This window comes from Gorilla gorilla, chromosome X (genome assembly GCF_029281585.2).
Source record: "Gorilla gorilla gorilla isolate KB3781 chromosome X, NHGRI_mGorGor1-v2.1_pri, whole genome shotgun sequence".
NCBI classification, from domain to species: Eukaryota; Metazoa; Chordata; class Mammalia; order Primates; family Hominidae; genus Gorilla; species Gorilla gorilla.
Window position 1 is genome coordinate 103,864,756 of NC_073247.2, and position 21,029 is coordinate 103,885,784.

General features: G+C 40.2%; 1 protein-coding gene and 1 pseudogene across 1 annotated transcript in view; one reads left to right on the forward strand and one right to left on the reverse strand.

The window, feature by feature from the left end:
* Positions 1-21,029, forward strand: part of PCDH11X (protocadherin 11 X-linked) — an 840,422-nt gene that overhangs the window by 324,972 nt on the left and 494,421 nt on the right. The window lies entirely within an intron of this gene.
* Positions 8,542-9,864, reverse strand: LOC101144990 (eukaryotic initiation factor 4A-I-like; annotated as a pseudogene).

The following is a 21,029-nucleotide window of genomic DNA, read 5'->3' on the forward strand; positions in this document are numbered from 1 at the left end:
ATATTGAGAATAAGACGGCCTTTTGACCTTTTAGGGGCTAGGGCTGTAAAGTGTCTCAGGGTTGCTGCCAAACAAGCCACGAACTGGGCTGGATTTTTATATTTGATGAAAAAGAGCCTGAACGCTATCTGATTTGGGATACAGAAAAAGGAGCATTAACCTTGACTATGCCTTTAGCTCCAGCCACCTTTTTAAGAATAAATTGCTGGGCAGGTGGGGGAGGGCTAGTCATGGAATGAAACTGTAAGCCGGAGCAGGTGTGAGGAGGGGAGGCGATAAAAAGATTACAGGGTGGAGGAGTGGAGGCTGAGGAAGAATTGGGACCTAGCTCGGCCTGTCGAGGAGGAGAGAGGTCAGATGGGTCTGTAGAAAAGGAAGATTAGAAAGACTCAGCGATGCTTGGGGTTGGTACTGAGGGGACAGGCGGGAGGGAAAGAAGGAAGATTTGGGAGGAGTTGCACTGGGCACAGAGACTAGGAAGGGACTGATGTGTAAAAGAATGCCTGGACATCAGGCACCTCAGACCATTTGCCCATTTTACGACAAGAATTATTTAGATCTTGCAGGATGGAAAAATTGAAAGTGCCATTTTCTGGCTATTTGGAACTACTGTTGAGTTTGTATTGGGGTCAAGCGGCATTGCAGAAGAAAATAAGACGCTTAGATTTTAGGTCAGGTGAGAATTGAAGAGGTTTTAAGTTCTTAAGAATACAGACTAAGGGAGAAGAAAGAGGAATGGAAGGTGGAAGCATAGTGAAGGAGGCAAGCCCAGAGAAAAGAGTAGAGACACGGAGAAGGGGTGGGGTTTTCTTCCCCTCCAGAAAAGCAGAGAAAGGGTTGGGGCACGGAAATAAGGGATTGGGGTGCAGAGATAAGAGATTGGGGCATGGAAATAACGGATTGGGGCACAGAGATAAGAGGTTGGGGCGTGGAAATAAGTGATTGGGGGGTTCTTGCCCCCTAGGAAAGCGGGATTTGCCGCTAAGGGTGAAGGAGAAGGGGTTGAGGGGTACTTGCCCCTGCCCCAGGAAAGCGGGACTTGCCGCTAAGGGTGAAGGGGAAGGGGTTGAGGGGTACTTGCCCCTGCCCCAGGAAAGCGGGACTTGCCGCTAAGGGTGAAGGACCAAGTCAGGCATCCCTGCGTGGTCTGACACCCTTGAAACGTGAGTGTATAATCAGAGAGGCGTCCCTGCAATGATTAAACACCAAGGGAAGGCTGCCTTCCCAGTCCGTGACCGGCGCTGGAGTTTTGGGTTCATGGATAAAACATGTCTCTTTTGTCTCTACCAGAAAATGAAAGGAATTGAAATTAAGAGAAGGGAGAGATTGAAGTGTGGTGCCAAGATTGAAAGGAGAAAGAGGTTGAGGGATGGTGAGGGAGGTTGGAGAAGAGAGTAAAAAGAGGCCGCTTACCGGATTTGAAATTGGTAATTGGTGAGATGTTTCTTGGGCTGGTCGGTCTGAGGACCTGAGGTCGTAGGTGGATCTTACGGAGCAAAGAGCAGGAGGACAGGGGATTGATCTCCCAAGGGAGGTCCCTCGATCCGAGTCACGGCACCAAATTTCATGCGCTTCCGTGTGAAGAGACCACCAGACAGGCTTTGTGTGAGCAACATGGCTGTTTATTTCACCTGGGTGCAGGCGGGCTGAGTCCGAAAAGAGAGTCAGTGAAGGGAGATAAGGGTGGGGCCGTTTTATAGGATTTGGGTAGGTAAAGGAAAATTACAGTCAAAGGGGGTTTGTTCTCTGGCGGGTAGGAGTGGGGGTCGCAAGGTGCTCAGTGGGCAGGAGTGGGGGTCCCAAGGTGCTCAGTGGGGGTGCTTTTTGAGCCAGGATGAGCCAGGAAAAGGACTTTGACAAGGTAATGTCATCAGTTAAGGCAAGGACCGGCCATTTACACTTCTTTTGTGGTGGAATGTCATCAGTTAAGGTGGGGCAGGGCATATTCACTTCTTTTGTGATTCTTTAGTTACTTCAGGCCATCTGGGCATATACGTGCGAGTCAAATACCTGCTGATTAAAATATTATAAAAACTTCCTACTGGGAAAAATTTTTAAAAGCCATATTATCATTTATTGGTTTATCTTTTTTAAATAATTCAAATACTGAATTAACTCTATAGTTAACAAGATATCACTTACATTTTCTAAGATACTCTCTTGGATTTAGCTGTGTGGCACTATTAACCAAAAATAAATTCTAAGGCCATCCAATCATCTGAATGGACCCCTCCTCTTGGCCAAGGGCATTCCACAGTTAACCGGAAAAACCAGTTCAGGACATGACAGAAGAGGGGAAGGCACATGCCTCACTGTACATCCCACCAGCATTAGCATCGACACAGATCTTAAATCTGATAAGAAACATTTACAATCTATTCTCTCAGAAGCCTATTACTTGGAGGCCTTCTCTGCATGATAAAATCGAGGTCTCCACCACCCCTTAACTTAATCCAAACATTTCTTTCTATTGATAACTCTCTTTCAGCCAATTGCCAATCAGAACATTTTTAAATCCATCTATGATCTGGAAGCCACCCCTCAATCCCCCTGTCAATCCCTTCATCACTTTGAGTTATTCTGCCTTTCCAGATGGAACCAATGTAAATCTTACATGTATTGATTGACGTATGATGTCTCCTCAAAATGTGTAAAAGCAAGCTGTACCCTGACCACCCTGGCCATATTTTCAGGGCCTCTTGAGGCTGTGTCATGGGCATGTCCTTAACCTTGGCAAAATAAACGTTCTAAACTGATTGAGACCTGTCTCAGATACTTTTGAGTTCACAAATTTGAGAGCTGTCTTAGGTACTTTTGGGTTCAAAACACCCTTTGATGTTAATGGAATCCATTGTCTAAATCACCAAGAGGCTGGGCGCGGTGGCTCACGCCTGTAATCCCAGTACTTTGGGAGGCCGAGGCGGGCGGATCACCTGAGGTCGGGAGTTCTGGACCAACCTGACCAACATGGAGAAACCCCGTCTCTACTAAAAATACAAAATTAGCAGGGCGTGGTTGGCACATGCCTGTAATCCCTGCTACTCGGGAGGCTGAGGCAGGAGAATCGCTTGAACTCAAAGCCCCCACTTTGAGTTGTCCCACCTTTCTGAACCAAAACAATGTATTTCTTAAATGTATTTGATTGATGTCTCATACTTCCCTAAAATATATAAAACCAAGCTGTACCCCAACCACCTTGGGCACATGTTCTCAGGACTTCCTGAGGGCTGTGTCATGGGCCATGGTCACTCATATTTGGCTCAGAATAAATCTCTTAAAATACTTTACAGAATTTGACTCTTTTCATCGACAATATGCCAATATGTATAGGAAATCACTAGTCAAATTAATTTATCGGTGCTATTTGATAGTTTGTGAAATATCTTTGTATATAAACAATATGAACTGATAAAGAAAAAATATAGTTCTGATATAAAGAAGCAGAGTTCTTTGACAAGCTGAGTGAAGAGAATTTAATCATGAAGGATCCTTGGATATTATTTAGTTTTTAGACATCATGTAGTCCAAGATCTGTTCTGAAAACATACCTGGTTCAAAATGCAGATTTCCTCAAAATGTCTACATCAGTATCAAATGAAATATATAACAATGTTCATTGGTTTCTTCTTCTTTATGTCATTAAGGTGCTTCAATAGCAATAGACTGGCAAGTGCATTCAGCCACCTTGGACTTGTGATTCACTCAGGAGAATTTAACACTGTGATTAAAAAAAGTAAAAGGGATTTAGTATTTCTAAGGCTGACTGCCTTGGCAAGACACTGTACTTCAAATCAGCATGCATCCATTTTGAATATTAAGTAGGAAAGTGAAATAAATTTTTGGTAGAGGCTTAGAAAAATATAAAACACTGTCATTCTGAGGTTAGTTTTCGGCTCCATTGATTTTTGTCTTTTATACCTCAATATGATTAAAAAAAAAGCTTTCCCTAAATCTGTCAATATAATGTTTCACCATTATGGTACACATATAATATAATGCAGACTACTCTGTTTTCCACTCTGACCTTTACTACATAGCTGGTTTTTGATAGAAGAATGTGGGAGGAAATACTTTTTAAATAGAATTCCAATAATGCATCCGTAAACATAACCTCTCATCCTTTGAAATACGAAGTGTTAACCTTGCTATAGGATATATTATTCCTATTCGTTTTGATAAGCCGTAAGAGGTAGGGACATAGAATTAAAATGCATAGATAACTATGGTCAGGATTACCTAATATTAACCTAAATTATGTCCTGTTAAGCATTGAATAATGTTAAGTAAAATGTTCTATTATCATTATAAGTTTTGTAATACCGTAACCACCCAACGGGTTCACCTTGCCCACTGCCTAGACAGAGACGATTTAGTAAGACAGGGGGACTGCAATGGAGAAAGAGTAATTCACTCAGAGCCGGCTGTGTGGGAGACTGGAGTTTTATTATTACTCAAATCAGCCTCCCTGAGCATTTGGAGGAATGCTTGGGGACTGGAGTTTTTAAAGATAACTTAGGCCAGGCACGGTGGCTCATGCCTGTAATCCCAGCACTTTGGGAGGCCGAGGCGGGTGGATCACCTGAGACCAGCCTGGCTAACGTGGTGAAACCCTGTCTCTACTAAAAATGCAAAAATTAGCTGGGCGTGATGGCAGGTGCCTGTAGTCTCAGCTACTCGGGAGGCTGAGGTAGGAGAATTACTTGTTGAGTCCAGGAGACGGAGGTTGCTGTGAGCCGAGATCATGCCACTGCACTCCAGCCTGGGCGACAGAGGGAGATTCCATCTCAAAAAAAAAAACATTAAAGATAACTTGGCAGTAGGGGCTTGGGAAGTGGGAAGTACTGATTGTTTGGATTGAAGATGGAATCATAGGGGGGTCGAAGTGAGGTTTTCTTGTTGTCTTCTGTTCCTGGGTGGGATCACAGAACTGGTTGAGCCAGGTCTGGGTGGTATCAGCTAATCCATCAAGTGCAGGGTTTGCAGAATATCTCAAGCACTGATCTTAGGTTTTAAAATAGTGATGTTATCTCCAGGATCAATTTGGTGAGGTTCAGACTCTTGCAGCCAGAAGCTGCATGACCCCTAAACGTAATTCCTACTCTTGTAGCTAGTTTGTTAGTCCTACAAAGGCAGACTGGGCCCAAAGCAAGAAGGGAGTCTTTTTGGGAAAGGGCTATAGTTTCGTTTCAGAGTCAAACCATAAACTAAATTCCTTCCCAAGGTTAGTTTGGCCTATGCCTAGGAATGAACAAGGACAGCTTAAAGGTTAGAAGCAAGATGGAGTTGATTAGGTCTAATCTCTTTCACTATCATAATATCCTCAGTTATAATTTTTGCAAAGACAGTTTCGAGACTAGGAAGTTATTTTTTGAAGATATAGTTATTGAATAAAACACTGTATAATTTAGCTATTGACCGATGGAGCTGCAATTTTTCTCAGCAGTTAATCTTTTCTTTAAGTTACTTCATAATTGAAATAGCTACTTTTATAGATTGATTAGTCCCTAAATATAAATCAATCGTATATTTAAAAGGGTTTTTATTTCAAACTTATCCTTGAAAGATTGTGAATAAAACAAATTAGAAGGTCTATGAAAGTTCCAGCTTATTGAAAATGAAATTTGTATTGTATAGACTAAGTAATTCAATTGGAATACATAAATCTTAGGCTCTTACAAAGAAAGAGAAAAATAAAATCTTAGACTAAGATTTCACAGTACCAATGCCAATATAGACAAGATACCTAAACAAATCAAAGAAAAAGTTTTGAATTTCAGTAGACACTGTCAACCGAGGAAAATGACAAGCCTCAATCATTTTAGGAGATTTATTTGCCAAAATTAAGGATGCACCCGGGAGACAGGTCTATGCCTTTCTCCAAAGATGATTTTGAGGGCTCCAAATTTAAAGGGGGGGAAAGGGTGGGATATTGAGAAGCACACAGTTTTTACGTAAACAAGGGGGGGCAGAGGAAAAATGTGAAGAATCTGCATTTTACATAACACAGACAAAATGGGGAAGGGGAACAATCAGCTATGCACTTTTGTCTGGCAGGCTGGGTGACTGCACCTGTAAAGATAAGCCATCAATTTGCATGGCCATGGAGAAGTTTTTAACAGTTCACCAGGAATTTGCTTGTGGGCAAAATATGGGGGAGGCATGTAGCCTTTCATCTGGTAGCCATCTCATCGAGGAACCAAAAGGGGGAGGCAGGTTTGTGTGACTCACTTCCCAGCTTGACTTTTCCCTTTGGATAAATGAGTTTGGGGTCCAAAAATGTAATTTCTTTTCACAGCACACCATATTCTTGATAGCTCCAAATATCCCTTTCTGGCTCTCCTTTGTTTTCTTAGAGGAACCAGGACATGCTGATAACCTTTCTTAAGTTATGTTAATATGTAAATGCAGTCAACATCTGGGGTATTCTAGGCCTTTGGTAGCTCCACAAATAGCAAATATTTTCACCTGGACAGACCTTCTAAATACTTGGCAAAGGAAAGATTATTATGAGCCTTATTTAGTTTAGTCTGCAGCAGTGATATTTTATTACCAGCATTCTCTGTAGGTTTGGAGAATATGAAAGTAAGCTCTGTATTAGCCTTAAACTTTCTGAGCTGGATTTGAATCACCTAATGCTAAAAAAAAAAAAAAAAAAAAAAAAAAAAATCAGCATCAACTACTTTCTAAGCATGTGTTTTCGCAATACAGATGAGGTTTTATCAGTAGTTTTTTACAAGTCTGTCTAGAAATTTCATATTCTACTCAATGCTTCTAGTTATTAATGAGAAATGAATTTTTTCATGAAAATGTAGTTGGCTCTCTATTAGAAACTGTTCATATGAGCTGTATCTACTCATCTTAAATAAAAATGTAATGCTACTCGAAGAAAATAAATTTCCTCAAATTAATATTTCATTTTTTTAAATTTTAAGGTAGAATGTAAGAAGGAAAATGTATAGGAAATTTAAAAAAAAACAGCATTTATTTATCCAGTTTCCTTTAGTCACAGCATTACTAAGTTGAAAGAGCCGTAGAAGATATAGTACAATGTCATCATTTTACAAAAGTGAAAATTGAAATTCTGAAATATAAAATAGTTTCCCAAGTCACATAGTTAGTGACAGAACTGAGGCTATTTCACAACCCCACTCTAATGCTCATTTTTCTTTTATTTATTTATTTATTTATTTATTTGAGACGGAGTCTCACTCTGTCGCCCAGGCTGGAGTGCAGTGGCCAATCTCGGCTCACTGCAAACTCCGCCTCCCAGGTTCACGCCATTCTCCTGCCTCAGCCTCCCGAGTAGCTGGGACTTCAGGCGCCCGCCACCTCGCCCGGCTAATTTTTTTTTGTATTTTTAGTACAGACGGGGTTTCACCTTGTTAGCCAGGATGGTCTCGATTCCCTGACCTCGTGATCCACCCGCCTAGGCCTCCCAAAGTGCTAGGATTACAGGCGTGAGCCACTGTGCCCAGCCTCTAATGCTCATTTTTCTAAACTGCACTGATTATCACACAACCAGGAATACAAAAAAAAAAAAAAAAAGTATCAGCTATAAGCTATAACCTTTACTCTTATGGAGCTTATAATTTCATAAGAGAGAGTATACAAGATGAACAACTGTGTATGATCAGGACAGGCAAGATAAGACATGCGCTATTTGTGCAGAAGACAGCTACATCATAGCAGGCAGGCTCATAGATTTGAGAGAGGCTTGGCAAACAGATAGTATCTGGGATAGGGTGAGGTTCTGGTAAAAAAAAAAAAGTATAGTCATCATAGTGTCCTACTGTTTTAAATTTTGAAACAAATTCTTTCCCAAAGAATTCCTGAAATGTTTGGTATTTTGATATTTTCTCTTAATGGAAAATGCAAATGAGTTAAACTATTAATGATTTTCATCCTATAATTGCTACCTACTGTCATTTGTGTGGACAATTTCAATAGGCATGTTCACTTTTTAGATAGAGATTTATTATAATGTTTTCTTATGACAATTTGATATCATTGTGTTGTTTACTTATATTCATTTTAAAATTATTCACTTATCTTTTATTCCACCATGATAATCCATTTATAGATTTAATTCATCATGAGGCTCCTAATAATGAGTTTATGATTAAGAAAATTTTGCTATTAGTTTGTTCAGCCATTTTTCAATTTTTTTTTAAATCATGGCACCTGAGTCCTAATTATAATTAATTGCTAAAGTTGATCATTTGAAGCTTCTTTGAAGAATTACTCAAGTTGTTTCAGTGTAAATTAACTCTAAAAAAGGCAGTGATTTATATTTTCTATTTTGGGTGCAAGAGATTAACACCAGTGCTAGATTATATTTAAAACACTTAGTTTATTGATTAACTTCCCTGAAGAACATATGACCTTATTTTTGCTTAAAACTATTTGCAGATCCAAAATATTTGAGGAAGGTCAGTGAGTGTATAGGGGTTAGATTCAGGGGAAGGAACAGTATTTCTACTTTAACCATAATACCTACCTTTTTATCTATTTTTTTTTTTTTTGCCTCAAAAAGTGACATTTATTCAAAGAAAACAAATGACAAGATGTCTATCCCTTGGCTCCCTTCCCTCCCCTCTCCTGCTGCTCCTCAGCCCCCCGAGATTGAGCCCTGGCTGGGGCTGGGTGGCAGGACAGCCCCTCAGATGAGGTCAGCAACATTGGGGGCATTTCCTCAATGGAGGGGTTATAGAAGGTCTCAATGTCTCGAAGAGTCCTCTTGTCTTCTTCTGTCACCATGTTAATAGCCACACCTTTACGGCCAAACCATCCACCTCGACTGATTCTGTGGATATAGTTTTCCCTGTTGGTGGGAAGGTCATAGTTGATGACTAAAGAAACCTGCTGCACATCAATGCCTCTGGCCAGCAGGTCAGTGGTAATCAAAACTCTGCTAGAGCCAGAGCAAAACTCCCTCATGATCACATCTCGCTCCTTTTGGTCCATATCTCCATGCATGGCGGAGACAGTGAAATCTCGAGCATGCATCTTCTCGGTGAGCCAGTCCACCTTCCTCCGGGTGTTGATGAAGATGACTGCCTGGGTGATGGTCAGGGTTTCATACAAGTCACATAGTGTGTCCAGCTTCCACTCCTCTCGTTCCACGTTGATGTAGAATTGGCGGATACCCTCCAGGGTCAACTCTTCCTTCTTGACAAGAATCCGAATGGGGTCCCTCATGAACTTCTTGATCAGCTCAAGCACATCAGAAGGCATTGTAGCTGACAGCAAAACTACCTGGGTGTTGCTGTTGAGCTTTTGGAATATGTCATAGATCTGGTCCTTGAATCTACGGCTTAACATTTCGTCAGCTTCATCCAGTACGAACATCTTGATGTATTTGGGAGACAGGTATCTCCGGTTAAGCATATCAAACACAGGGCTAGGGGTACCCACGATGATGTGGGGAGCTTCCATCTGCAGTTTCTGCACCTCAGCACGCACATTGGTGCCCCTGATACAGGCATGACAGGAGGCACCCATGTAGTCTACTAGTGCCATGACCACCTTCTGTATCTGCTGAGCCAATTCTCGAGTGAGTGCTAGGACCAAGGCCTGGGTGGCTTTTAGATCTAATTCAATCTGCTGCAGAATCGATATGGCAAATGTGGCCATTTTCCCAGTCCCAGATTGGGCTTGGGCGATTACATTATAACCCCTGATACAAGGTAGAATGGCTTGCTGCTGGATGGCAGAGGGCTTCTCAAAACCATAGGCGTAGATGTCACGGAGAAGGGACTCCGAGACGTTCATGTCGTCAAAGCTGTCAACAATCTCATTCCAGTTACTCTCGATGACGCCTTCGGGCTCCATCCCATCGGGGCCATTGTCTCTGGATCAGGAATCCTGGCTCCTGATCCAGACATGATCCTTAGAAACTAGCCTTTTTATCTATTTTCTATATTGTGGCTTTGATTCTGTTGAATTTCCATTAAAAAGGTGGAGAGGTGTATTACAAATTGTAAACTTTTCTAACTTTTAAAAATCACTTTCCTAAAGGCAAAGATCAAAGTCTTTCAAGGTTCTTTATATCCCAATTATAGTTTCTGCTTCTTCTTCCTTTACACAAAGACTTTGTCTCATCCAAACTTATTTTCTGAACATTGTCTAAACATACCTTGTGGTTTCCTTGCTCCCTGCCTTGCATAAACTTGCAGCTTCCATCTTGGAAACTCTCCTCTCCTACCCTGCACCCCTACTGGATCAAAAGAATGTCACCTGTCCTTTCCATTTATTATTTATTTATTTATTTATTTATTTATTTATTTATTTATTTATTTTTGAGACGGAGTCTTGCTCTGTCGCCCAGGCTGGAGTGCAATGGCACGAACTCGGCTCACTGCAACCTCTGCCTCCCGGGTTCAAGCGATTCTCCTGTCTCAGCCTCCCCGAGTAGCTGGGATTACAGGCCCCTGCCACCATGCCCGGCTGGGGTTTTGCCATTTTGGTCAGGCTGGTCTCAAATTCCTGACCTCAGGTGATCCGCCCTCCTCGGCCTCCCAAAGTGTTGGGATTACAGGCTTGAGACACTGTGCCCAGTCTCTTTCCATTTTTGAAGTTGAACTCTCCCCATGAAGTCTTCTAATTCATAACAACTGGAACTGACCTCTCTATCCACTGATCTCTATCCTCTCTATCCACTGATCTCCAATACCAATTATCATTTATTCTTACCACTACTTTATATTGCAGTTATCTATGTAGACTAGATCAACATGACTGTATTTGGGCACTCAATAAATATGTGTTAAATGAAACACATATTTATTGTGAGGTACTCATAGACCACAAGTTTTGCAGACTAATAAAGTTTAATTTTATTCTTCTAGTTTCAAGCAGAAAGAAAATAATGAAAAAATATGTATTTAACTAGAAGGAGACTGTACTAGTCAGGGTTTTCTAGAGGGACAGAACTAATAGTATATATGTATATATTAAAGGGAGTTTATTAAGGAGAACTGACTCACAGCATCACAAGATGAAGTCCCATGATAGACTGTCTGCAAGCTGAAGAGCTAGGAAGCCAGTAGTGGCTCATTCCGAGTCCCAAAACCTCGAAAGTAGGGAAGCCAACAGTTTAGCCTTCAGTCTGTGGCTGAAGGCCTGAGAGCCCCTAGCAAACCACTGGTGTAAATCCAAGAGTCCAAAAACTGAAGAACTTGGAGTTTGATGTTCGAGGACAGGGAGCATCCAGAGGAAGACTCAGCATGTCGGCTTATCCCACCTTCTTCTGACTGCCTTTTCTAGCTGCGCTGGCAGGTGATTGGATGATGCCCACCCAGACTGAGGGTGAGTTGGCCTTTCCCAGTTCACTGACTCGAATGTTAATCTCCTCTGGCAACACCCTCACAGACACACCCAGAAACAATACTTTGCATCCTGCAATCCAAACAAATTGACACTTAATATTAACCATCACAGATTTCTACTACTAAGTCTCTCTCATGTAACATAGCTTCAGTGGAATTATATTCTCAGATCCATAGTTTCTCTGAGCGATAGTTGCCCATAATTTAAAATGTAAAGTGTATACTCTGCAGCAGCATGTTTGTAAGGCGTGTAAATGTGAGTGTTTTAGTTAGCTCAACACTTAGCTTTTAATGCTTAGAATGACATACTTGAAATATATTTTTAATTTTTCTTGAGACTTTGACCAGAACTGGGGTTAATCCATTCAGACATTATTTTGGTATTCATAGATCATCTTGAAGGTATGTTTTATTAAATAGCCTATAATATTTATTTAATTCAAAACTGATTTCTAACTTTTAAAATTTACTCATGGTGGCACATGAAGTTATTGAGCTCAACAGAGAATCAAGGAACAAAGAGTAACAGCTCTTTCTACCATCTTCTTAGATTTTCAGATTGATCCAATACAACTTTTAATAGCATTGGAGGCCAAAACTAATATTAATACATTAGCATTAATGCAGGTGTAGACAGATGTAGAAAGCTCCAAGAAAATTAAATTCTTAGATAATCTTTCTGGCTGTTTTCTTATTTTAGCAAATGTATTTTTATTTTATTTATTGATTTATTTATCTATTATTATTTTTTGAGACAGGGTCTCCCTCTGTTGCCCAGGCTGGAGTGCAGAGGCACAATCACGGCTCATCGTAACTCCCCCTTCTAGGCTCAAGCAATCCTCACTCCTCAGCCTCTTGAGTAGATGGGACTATAGTCATGTGCCACCATGCTTAGCAAATGTTTTGTATTTTTTTGTAGAAACAGGGTCTCACTATGTTGCCCAGGCTGGTCTTGAGCTCCTGGGCTCAAGCAATCCACTATCCTGGACCTCTCATAGTGCTGGGATTACAGACATGAGCCACCGTGCTCAGCCAGCAAATTTATTTTATAATTAAAAAAAATCAATGTTGGGTTAGCAGTATTATATAGTATGTAGAATACCATCCTGAGGATTAGGAAACCCTGTTAGGAATTAGTTGTGTGTTTTTGGGAAGGCCTCTTTTGCAATATGAACCTGAACATGTTCTTCTATAAAATGAGGGTTCAGAACTTGGGGATTTCTAAGATTTCCTCCAGTTCAATCCTTTTATGTCTTTAAACTTGTAAAGGGTAGGGAAAAAGCCCTCAAAAAGTAATACTGTGGTAGGCATGGTGGCTCACGCCTGTAATCCTAGCACTTTGGGAGGCCGAGGCGGGTGGATCACCTGAGGTCAGGAGTTTGAGACCAGGCTGGCCAACATAGCAAAACCCCGTCTCTACCAAAATACAAAAATTAGCCGAGCATGGTGGCGGACACCTATAATCCCAGCTACTCAGGAGGCTGAGGCAGGAGACTCACTTGAACCTGGGGGTGGGGAGGTTCCAGTGAGCGGGGATCGGGCCACTTTATTCCAGCCGGGGTGAAACACCAAAACTCTGTCTCAAAAAAAAAAAAAAAAAAGTAATACCGTATTCACACAAATACTCTCTTTATTCTCTTGAAGAACAAATAACAAAGGGATCTGTATATACTAGTGTAAGTGTTTCTTTGAGATTCACTCTCTTATTTCCTCATATAATGCAAGGGAAAGGCCATAGACTAATTTTTTATTAAAGTAAATACAAGTAATTTTTAATCTAGAGGTTCATTTCTGTAGCAGTAGAAATTCTTCCACATTAAATACAGGAAGGAAAAAAAATGCTTCAGAAGCACATTTGAAGAGAGCTATATTCAATTTCACAGGAAAGAGTCAACATCAAGTAACCCCTGGGTCCCTTCAATGTATTGCTCTAATTTATACATCAAAGTGAGAACAAGCTTGCTGAAACATAAGGCCTGAAGGAACAACTCAATGTTTCTAGCAGAATGTAGTTCAGCAGTTACACAGTCCATGAAATGCTCATTAACAAGCTAAGGCAATATGTACTGAGTATACAGGTTCACCTTTGCATATTAAGGAGCAATGTGTAATAACATTTATGGCTCTTGCTGTTCCACATGCAGAGAACACGGAAATTAGAGCCGGGCTGTATAAATGTCAAATGTATTTATGGTCATGCGTGCATACTGCTGTTTTAAAACAGTAGTCTTAATGGCCACAAATGTTTCATTCATATGCAGGTAGTTGCCAGCCACCTTTTTTCTTGAGCCACAGATTACTTCTGCTATAGATTTCCATCCTCCAACACAGATCTACCACCAACAGTTTTATGAAGCCATATGCCCTTCAGAAACATTGCAGTTTTGGTTTTCCCTTCATAATAATGTACATTATCTTAATGTTTCATAAAAATATTTCATTTAAAGGCAGCAAAGTAAGACATCAGGAAAAAAAGATGCAACTAACATCTAACTAAACGAGACCCTAAGCCCCAGAATTAAAATATGGTTTTCTGCTGTACTAGCAGCATGAGATCTCTTCACCATAAAATCTCCAAGCTCACAAGAAGGGAAGAGGGTGGAATATATATATATTTATTGACTCATTCCAAAGCATTCTTAAAGACCTTAAAACCAGAAAACAATGAAATTAACATGTCAGCTTTCCCGTCCACTTCTAGGAAGTCTTGTCTGACTGGCTTACCCTCACAGCCCTCCCTCACATATGCTTTAGAGTATAAACACGTATCTTTTAAAATTAATAGTTCTATTAGTATTTTTTTTCAGATTTGACTCATTCCAAAATTTATTGCATTTTAATGCAAACTAAGCATGCATATTATTGGTTTGGTTATAATGCAGTCTTTTTTTTTTTTTTTTTTTTTTTTTTTTGAGACGGAGTCTCGCTCTGTCACCTAGGATGGAGTGCAGTGGCGCAATCTCGGCTCAGTGCAAGCTCCGCCTCCCGGGTTCACGCCATTCTCCTGCCTCAGCCTCCCGAGTAGCTGGGACTACAGGCGCCCGCCACCATGCCCAGCTAATTTTTTGTATTTTTAGTAAAGACGGGGTTTCACCGTGTTAGCCAGGATGGTTTTGATCTCCTGACCTCATGATCCGCCCTCCTCGGCCTCCCAAAGTGCTGGGATTACAGGCGTGAGCCACTGTGCCTGGCCAATATAATGCAGTCTTGAGATAATCTGATAAATTATTTATTTATTTTAATTTTAATTTTTTAATTAATTTATTTGGTTTTTTTTTTGAGACAGGGTCTCTCTGTTGCTCAGGCTGGAGTGCTGTGGTGCCATCATGGCTCACTGCAGCCTCCACATCCCAGGCTCAAGCAATTTTCCCACCTCAGCCTTCTGAGTAGCTGGGACTACAGGGATGCACCACCACATCCAGCTAATTTTTTTAATTTTTGGCAGAGATGAGGTCTCATTATGTTGCCCATACTGGTCTCCAACTCCTGGGCTCAAGTGATCCTCCCACCTTGGCCTTCCAAAGTGCTGGGATTGCAGGTGTGAGCCACCACACCTAGCCATTGATTAATTACTTAAAAATCAAAGCAATATGCTATTACAGAACCAGACCTTATAGGCAACAAATTACCCATGTCACATACTTTTTGAAGTACATTATTGGGTATAGATATTCCACATTAACCAAAAGTACTTTATTAGAAAGATAGGAAATTGAAAAAATGGAGATGGAATTTTGGGATCCCCTAAGCAATTCAATAATTTCTCAAAACAAACTTAACTCATTAGTAATAAAACCTACAGTTTTCCATTATTTTCATTATTTTATTATTTCTATTATTTCTAAATAAACTAATTTACATAATGCATGTATTCAAGCCAAGCTGAACAGCTAGCGCATTTCTTACCAAGTAGTGTGTGCTCTTAAATGCATATTGAATAAGACACATTTATGCATTTTCTATTTTTATTTTACACATTTAATCGTTTATCTGTGAGGTAAATCACATTTTAATTTTTTGCAAAATTAAACAAGAGGCTTTTACCCAATAGCATTTTGGTCTACCTGTACTTTCTGAGAGAAGAAATAGCTTTGTAGTCTTGATACATATTGTCAGGTACTTTAACATGATATTTCATAACAGTTTCAAAACACACTGTTGGAATGGAATAAGCTAAAAGGGGGCAGGAGTGATATGCCATGATATTTTTCATGTAATACAAAGTCATGCCTATACCATCCATCATATGAACTATGTAGTAAAGTTGATGACTTGCAGAATGGAATGGCACCATTTTCTAACTTTTCTTTCTTTCTTTTTTTTTTTTTTTTGAGACGGAGTCTCTCTCTGTCACTCCGGTTGGAGTGCAGTGGCGTGATCTTGGCTCACTGCAACCTCCGCCTCCTGGGTTCAAGCAGTTCTCTGCCTCAGCCTCCCCAGTATCTGGGATTACAGGCACCTACAACCACGCCTGGCTAATTTTTGTATTTTTAGTAGAGGTGGGGTTTCACCATCTTGGCCAGGCTGGTCTTGAACTCCTGACCTCGTGATCCACCCGCCTCGGCCTCTGAAAGTGCTGGGATTACAGGCGTGCGCCACCGCGCCTGGCCACCATTTTCTAACTTTTCTAAGATGTGAAGGTAAACAAAGAGATAAGTATGGTGAAAATGCAGACTCAAAATAATTAGAAATTCACTTTTGATGAAGTAATTCAAATGCTAATTGTCGAATTCATATTTTACACTTTTGATCATTAGCCTTGTATTTTTATTGTGACATCATAGTGAAAGAGTGATGCCTTTTAGATTCATGAAGAAAGCAGACCCATACATAGGTGGAATCTAATATCTTGGTGCGGAAAACAGCATGTCTTTCACAAAGCGACAATTACAACATGACTGCAATAATAGTTGACAATACACTTTTTTGAACATGTTTAGTCTTCTCAGGCATAAATGATTTAGACTGAACAAAATTAATAGCATAGGGTTCTCCAAAAACACTTATCTATAGTGTATGCACTATGGATTTTGACATGTTTTAATCATAAAGTCTTTTCTACTAATAATAATTATTTTAGAGGTCTGGCAGATATTCATGCAGTGGCTTCCTTTTTCTGGTTTAGGCAATTATTAAATTATCTGACTATGTTTTATTCTCTTAATAGTATAAGTATGTAGCTGAGATAAACAAACATATCTATTATTTTTATGAAAATTAATTATGAGTTATGTATTTTTAAATTTTAGTAGCATGATCATTCATTTTAATCATAGCTTCTAAAATTTGTTTTGTTTTGTTTTGTTTTTTGTCTTTTTTCTTTTTTTTTTTTGAGACAGAGTCTTGCTCTGTCACCCAGGCTGGAGTGCAGTGGCGTGATCTTGGTTCACTGCAACCTCTGCCTCTTGGGTTCAAGCGAGTCTCCAGCCTCAGCCTCCCAAGTAGCTGGGATTACAGGCGTCCGCCACCATGCCCAGCTAATTTTGTATTTTTAGTAGAGATGGGGTTTCACCAGGTTGGCCAGGCTGGTCTCGAACTCCTGACCTCAGGTGATCCACCCACCTCGGCCTCCCAAAATGCTGGGATTACAGGCGTGAGCCACCACACCCCAGCCTAAAATTGTTTTTAATCCAATCTGAGAATTAGCCCAGTTACTCCCATTGAGTAATTTAGGTATTTGTAAACATATTATGTTGAGTCACTAGGGTGTCTTGTGCCATCAGTGCACACTTGTCCTCATCTAATATGTGTGTACTCTGTCACATAATGCTTCTCCTATTTCTTGGACCGTATTAGCAATAATTGAATAGTTGAAGCAAAATTTTTTAAATGTAAACAAAGACGATATCAAGTTTTTCAATTTTTATTGATTTTACTTTATTTATTTATTTATTTATTTTTTGAGATGGAGTCTCTCTCTGTTGCCAGGCTGGAGTACAGTGGCGCGATCTCGGCTCACTGCAACCTCCACCTTCTGGGTTCAAGCGATTCTCCTGCCTCGGCCTCCCGAGTAGCTGGGACTACAGGCGTGCACCACCATGCCTAGCTAATTTTTGTATTTTTAGTAGAGATGGGGTTTCACCATGTTGAGTGACAGAGCGAGACTCCCTTTCAAAGAAAAAAGCAGTCATTTCTGTTTTTTTTTTTTTTTTTTTTTTTTTTGAAACGGAGTCTCACTCTTGTTGCCGAGGCTGGAGAGCAGTGGCACGATCTCAGCTAACTGCAACCTCCACTTCCCGGGTTCAAGCTTCTCCTTCCTCAGCTTCCCGAGTAGCTGGCATTACAGGTGTCTGCCACCACGCCCGGCTAATTTTTGCATTTTTAGTAGAGATGGGGTTTTGGCATGTTGGCCAGGCTGGTCTCGAACTCCTGACCTCAGGTGATCCACCCACCTCAGCGTCCAAAGTGCTGGAATTACAGGTGTGAGTCACTGTGCCCAGCCGCAGTCACCTCTTGAAAAACCAAATCCAACCACAATGTTAACCACAACATTATTCCTATCCCTGAAATAAATATAATGAAACCATTTGGGAAACAAGTTTTGAAATTATTGAGCCATGAACTGGTTGGTGTTTTCATGACCAGTTTCTAAATGGCTTCTATGATAAGTCTTTAGTTCATAATGTGTGTCTCTTTCTGTCATACTTAACATGCCTATTATGTTTATGAAACTTACTAGAAATTCCTCTACAAAGAAAAGAAAAAAATAAAAGAATCAATGGATGTCACATTAAATAGTGGTATAGTGAGAATGAAGGCCAAGTGATATTCTTGAGTATTTAATGTTTACCTTTAAGAAAATCGTAATCTGGGCCAGGAGCAGGCAGTGGCTCACACCTGTAATCCCAGCACTTTGGTAGGCCGAGGCGAGTGGATCACCTGAGGTCGGGAGTTTGAGACCCGCCTGGCCAACATGGTGAAACCTTGTCTCTACTAAAATTGCAAAACTTATCTGGGAGTGGTGGCGGGCACCTGTAATTCCAGCTACTCGGGAGGCTGAGGCAGGAGAGTTGCTTGAACCTGGGAGGTGGAGGTTCCAGTGAGCTGAGATCATGCCACTGCACTCCAGCCTGGGCGACAGAGCGACACTCCATCTCAATAAATAAATTTAAATAAATACATACATACATAAAAGAAAATCATAATCTGAATGTATTGCCCTCCATCTACCCTTTGCTTTAACCATTTACCCTATGCTTTAACTACGGCAACTATGGTTTCTGGAGCATGAACACTGTCCTGTATCACATTTTGGGGAAAGTTTATTCCTCACCTGAAATTCCTGTCCCAATCCTCACCGACTGCATGTTGGCCTATGTAAACTTTTTCTGTAATGCCAACCAATTTTCTCTACCAAGTTGTCTTTGATTTTCTCCGCCTAGACAAATACTACTTCCCTTCTCTAACTCACCACAGCATGTTCTTATTACTACTCGGTTCATCACAATCTAGTGATTTTTGTATATATTAGAAGACTGTAAGTTTCTTGTGGGCAGTAACCATACAATTTATCATTGTCACACCACCTACTCAACCTGTAAGTGTAGTTTCTCAGAGGTCAGTACTAGGCCACCATCTATTTTTTTTCTAAGACCTTTCTCTTGATGGTATCATATCCTATGGTATTAAATACCATTTCTATGCATATGACTCTCCTTTATCTCCAAACTTGTGCCTCTAACTGCCTACACTGACATAAGTCACAGGTATCTTAAATTTTAACAGCTTTTCTGCTGCACCAAACCTAGTTCCTTCTTCATCATCTCTATTTCATTAAATGGTACTAATACTATCCCAGTTTCTCTCCTTATTTCTTCTACTCCAACCTAGATTCAATCCCTCACCAGACTCTATTTATTCCGCCTCCAAACTCCGTCATACTCATCAACTTCTCTCCATCTTTACTGATATCACACTAAATCAGGCCGTTGGCCATCCACCACACACTCTTGTATCAGTATCCTAGAGTCTCGCAAACTTTCATTCTCACATCTCATCAATCACATTCTTCTCAGAATAGATAGAATGATATTCAAAACATAAATCAAATAATAATGTCTTTCCAATCCATTTAGAATAAAACTCAAATCTTTACAATGACCTACAATATCCTGCCTGATTTGACTCTTTTCTATGTCATTCCACTTTCCTCCTTGCTTACTATATATTCCAGGCACACTGGTCTCCATTTTTAATTTTTATCAAATAAGGAAAGTGCTGTCCTGCCTCTGTGTCTTTGCCCTTGCTCTGTTTTCTGCCTAGGACACTGCCACACCCACCATACTTCTCATACTTCAAGTTGCAGCTTAAAAGTCATTTCCTTAGAGATGCTGTCTATAACGCTACTATCTATTAAGTCAGTTCTGTTGTGCTACCTTATTCTTCTTTTCCTCTATTTTATGTGTCACATATTATAATTAAGATATACTTCAGTGGTTACAACTCAGGTGCCACGGGAGCCAAGGCAGGTGAAATAAATGGGTAAAATAGGCCTAGTACAAGCCAGGTGTGGTGGCTCACACTTACAGTCCCAGCACTTTGGGAGGCTGAGGCGGGCGGATCACCTGAAATTGGAGTTGGAGACCAGCCTGACCAACAGAGAGAAACCCCGTCTCTACTAAAAATACAAAATTAGCTGGACGTGGTGGTGCATACCTGAAATCCCAGCTACTCAGGAGGCTGAAACAGGAGAATCGCTTGAACCTGGGAGACGGAGGTTGCAGTGAGGCGAGATCGCACCACTGCACCCCAGCCTGGGCAACAAGAGCAAAACTCCATTTCAAAAAAAAAATAGGCCGAGTATAATACCGCAAGAGGCGCGACTGGCACTGGTGATGACATTCTGGATCTAAAATTGGCAATAGCTATTTAGTCCCAGGCCATTTGGGAGTAGGGCCTATGTTGAAAGCATCCCAAGGTTTTCAAGACAAACAGGGAATCTGAATGTTAATTAATGTAAATATTCCATATTTTTTCATGTTGTAAAACAATTAATATATTTAAACTAAAATGCAGACCAAACAAAACATGTCTGCTGAACATTTCTGTCCCTGGGAGTCCAATTTGTGATCTCTGATTTATTTATGCATTTGTTTGTTTGTTGCTTATCTTTCCTACTAAATTGTGAGCTCCATGTGGGTTAGGGAACATGTCTGTCTCGCTCATCACTGTATTTCTACTGCCTAAGGAATGTCTGGCACATAGTATGAACTCAACATTTGTTGCATGAATGGATGAATAGATTTAAATTTTATGCACCTACTGTTTCGTCATGCTTTCTGATTGAAAGAATAACAAATGCAATTTAATATTGAATTATTAGAAAATAATAGTATAGGAGAGGAAGGCAACATTTAGTTCTATAATCCATTAAGGAAAGTTCCAATCAAATATGAAAACATATTAACATGATAATGCTTATAAATATAATATCTTCAACATTAGTGATATTATATCCTTTTAGTCAAAACAGTGGCATTAAAAAATTACAATGGTAATGCATGCAATAAAGTTATTCATATTGATTATATGTATTTTAAATTCCTACAAAGGTCTCAAAAATTTGACATTGCCGCAGGCATACTCTTCCATATCCAAACACAAATGGGAGGGTTTTGTTTGTCATTGTTACACAAGGTCTAACTAAAAGTAATGAGACTGGTTTTGATGACTTAGTTTTGATGACTTAGTTATTATCTGTCT